Source organism: Lipotes vexillifer, unplaced genomic scaffold (assembly GCF_000442215.2).
Source record: "Lipotes vexillifer unplaced genomic scaffold, Lipotes_vexillifer_v1.1 scaffold2116, whole genome shotgun sequence".
NCBI lineage: Eukaryota > Metazoa > Chordata > Mammalia > Artiodactyla > Lipotidae > Lipotes > Lipotes vexillifer.
In genome coordinates this window covers 965,926-970,034 of record NW_006791713.1, presented here as the reverse complement: position 1 = coordinate 970,034, position 4,109 = coordinate 965,926, and positions in this window count along the sequence as shown.

Below are 4,109 nucleotides of genomic sequence, written 5' to 3'. Positions count from 1 at the left end.
GGAGAGAAGCCTGTGCTCCTGGCGGTCAGCATCCTTGGGGGGGCGGGGTTGTCCTTCCCTCCGCTCTGGCTGCCATGCGTCACCTGGCCCCACGTCTGCTTAGCGAGGGTCCACCCGCCTCATCTAGCACGCTCCCTGGCCCCTCCAGTGTCCCCTCCGCTGCCGAGCAACCCCGCATCGGGGCAGGACCAACCCGTCCCCGCTTTGTCCTGTGGGTGGAGAGTCAGCAGGCACTTGGTGCTGAGTGGGGCCAGCGGTGGGCGCTGGGCTCTCGGGGGTTTCATTTAATCCAAATCGACGTTCGCACCCTCCGAGCTCCCCGCAAGTTCAGAAGGCGAGGAGAAATAAGACGCGGGACCCAGAGGTGGAAATCGAGCATGAGCTTTATAAAGGCACGGCAAGCGGCTTTCCAGTTCTTCCAAAACAGAATCGGCTGCGTGCACACCGCCTGTGGGCTCCCCTGGGGCACAGAGCAAAGCCGGGGACTGAGCCTCACGGGCTCAGTGAGCTCATCCACGTGTGAAGCCCTCCTCAAGGAGGGGGCTGGGAGGGCACCTTGGGGTGCTGTCCTCCAGGACCCCTCGGGGGTGGCCCCCCTGCACAGCTGCTCTCCTGTCTCATTTTTCACCTGGATGGAGCTTTCCCTGGGCATTTAAGAGGCAGGTCTGTACACGTGGGCACTGAGTAGGTGTTGGTGGAGCATGGGAACGGGCCGGGGCAGGGCTGCGGCTCTCGTCCACCAGGGGCGCGGGCCTGCCCCCCAGCTTCAGGCCACAGCGGTCCACGGCTGACGGGTCCTCAGGGCCTCCAGGCCGGGCTGCTTGCTGGCTGCCCTGCTCCCCCTGTCGGCTCAGCGCCCGGTGGCTGCTCCCCCTCCAGGTGCTGGGCGTGCTTGTCGTCCGTCTGCACGGGGCTCCGCACTCCCGGGCGTCCAGCTTCCGCGGTCCTATTCCTTTGCTCCAGCAGCAAAGTCCTCTTCTTCATCAGTCGTGGGAGACGAGGCCCTCACACGCTCTCCGGAAACCTGTCCTGGCCCGGGGAGGAGCACCTGCCGGCCGCCCGGGCCTCCCCCTCGGCCCCGCTCCGCCACCGGGATCTGAGGTCAGGGCCGCTTCCTCCAGGCAGGAGGCTCCTTCTCTTTGTCTCGGCAGAAGGCTCTCAGAATCCAAACACGCCTCTACTCTTGACCCTGTGATGGTGGGTTTTGAAAGTTCTTCCCTTTCGCTGGGCCTTAAGCTCACTGTTCTCCACCATTTTAAAAACAGAGATGGTGGGGCCTCCCTGGTGGCGCAGTGGCTGAGAGTCCGCCTGCCGATGCAGGGGACGCGGGTTCGAGCCCTGGTCCGGGAGGATCCCACATGCCGCGGAGCGACTGGGCCCGTGAGCCACGGCCGCTGAGCCTGCGCATCTGGAGCCTGTGCTGCACAACAGGAGAGGCCGCGACAGTGAGAGGCCCGCGCACCGCCATGAAGAGTGGCCCCGCTTGCCGCAACTAGAGAAAGCCCTCGCACAGAAACGAAGACCCAACACAGCCCAAAATAAATAAATAAATAAATAGATTAAACAAAAAAACAGAGATGGTGCTTACACTGAGTGCCAGCGGTTGGAATTCTGGAGAAGTTTCAAATAATCTACCAGTGACACGAACGCTTCCTTGGGCAGAGGTTCAAACGGAATGACGCATTTGCAGGTCACAAAAGGCTGAGGTCTTTCAAGTCCCGACGCGGCCCCTGGTTCGCTGTCTTGCTCTGGACGAGCCACCTTTGCAGCACTTTGCTGCTCTGCGACGTGGGGTCACTCCCGTGGCAAGGGCGTCGCGGGGGTGAAAGTGTGGCAGCTGCCAGCCCTACCAAGGCCCACGTGCGGCTACAATGCCGGGCTCTTTCTCATAAATGGTCTGGATGCTCAAAAAGTTACTCGAGTGCTGGTTATGATAAGTTGTATAACCATGGGGTAAGCCTGCTAATCTCTCTGAACTTAATTTCTGTATTTGTGAACCTGGAATAATACCAACAAACTCAAAGTGTTGAGTACAGGACTTAAATGAACCCACAGATGTGAAGGTACCAGGAAAGGCTACAAAGCAGCTTACAAACATTGCATGTTACTGTTGTTATTTATTTACTTATTTTTATTTCTGGCTGCATTGGGTCTTCATTGCTGCGCACAGGCTTTCTCTAATTGTGGCGAGCAGGGGCTACTCTTGGGTGTGGTGAGCGGGCTTCTCATTATGGTGGCTTCTCTTGTTGCAGAGCATGGGCTCTAGGCATGCGGGCTCAGTAGTTGTGGCACGTGGGCTCAGTAGTTGTGGCGCACGGGCTCTAGAGCGCAGGCTCAGTAGTCGTGGCGCATGGGCTTAGTTGCTCCATGGCACGTGGGGTCTTCCCGGACCAGGGCTCGGACCCGTGTCCCCTGCATTGGCAGGCGGATTCTTAACCACTGCGCCGCCAGGGAAGCCCCTATTGTCGTTGACGATAAATGCCTAAAGCCTCTGCCGTCTTCCTAGAGGGACCCATCTTCCCACCTGGGAGGCGGCGCAGTTGAGGACGGCCAGCAGAATATCTGGTGTCCTTTATCCAACCGACTTTACACACCCTCTGCTTAGATCACACGATCAATTTTACAAGGGCTCGGGACCAAACTCAACACTGCTGATGAGCTCACGTTTCTGGAGGCGCAGCTTTCCTTCTGTGGAAACAGGCACCAGCGTTTTCATGGCTTTTGTTTTTCAGACCAAACATGCTTTGGGATCTTTAATGTGAAGAATCCTAATGGTTGTGGAAAAGCTCAGGTAGCCACTGTGCTACCATTCATTCTGCAGGGCTGGTTTGTACCAGTGATGTCAGCACGAGAAACGCTGAACCCTCTCCGCAAACGTGGGCGGAAAGAGGACGCTTCGGAGCAGGAGGGAGGCCGGGCAGCCTCGGGACGAAGGCTGGAAAGGAAGCCAGGGTCCCCCGCTCCTGGGAGAGCCATCCACGCCCAGGCCTCGCTGAGAGGAGCCGCTTCCTTGCACCCTGACAGACGGTCCGCTGCCGCCGTCTGCGCAGCCTTCAGGAGGGATCTTGGGGCCTGTGTCCTTGGAAAGCCTGGCCTTCGTCCTGGCCCCAAAGTCCCTCTGCACCACCGTGGGGACACGCTGGCTCGCAGGCTCGCTACACAGAGAGCGTGCGCCCTTCTCTCTGTCTCTCGGTAAGAACATTCAACGGGAGATCTACCCCCTTAACGAACTGCGAGGTGCACGACCCCTTGGGTTGACCTGGGCCTTGCACGAGGGTGTCTGGCCCTTCCCGTCCCTGCAGCCTTCCTTCTGCAGCGCCTGGAGCTCGGAGCTGTCTTCCTGGAGCAGCATTCACGTCCCATCCCCACAAGACAAGCTCCACAGCCGGGCCGGCCCACCTTCCTCCTTCTGTCCCCTTGGGCACCGCTCGCCTTGTTCCTCCACCTGAAATGTCCCCGGACTGTTGCCACTGTCGTGATGTGAACGATCCCCCGTCCTTCTGCAAGGGCACTGTGACTCCTCAGAGCCGTGTTGGGACTGCGCGGGTGAATCCAGAATTATTCTGTGTTCGTCCCTGGGATCAAGTGAGTTTCCTCCTCAGCCCCTGGGCTTTCCTGCACCTGTAAAATCAGTGCTGAACATTTGCCAGTTTTCGTCTGTTCCGCTCTTTTCTGGCGGGACCACAGCTCCGCTCTCTGCTCTGACTGTGGTCGTGAACCCCGGGCCGGCGGCACACTTGGAGCTGGACGGTGACTGGAGAGTTGAGACAGAGAAGTTTAGGACTCACGGGTCCTGGAGGACGAACCGGGGCCGCCCGGGGAGGTCAAGGCAGGTGCAGAGACAGGGAGAAGCAGGACCTGGGCACGTCCTTTATTGGGGTCCAGGGTGGACCGCTCTGGGGTCCCAGAATAAGGTGGGGTCGGTCAGTTCAAACAATAGACCGGGGTTTTGTTCAGCTCCTTGGGGTCTCATCTCAGGGCGCACGCGGGCGACGTGGGAGAGGTAGGGGGTCAGGGCAGGAGCTCCTGAGGGTTCGATCCCTGCGGCTCTCGTCAAGGGTCTGTGCACACGAGGGGCCAGTGTCCCCCCCCCCGGCCCCCGGCCCCCC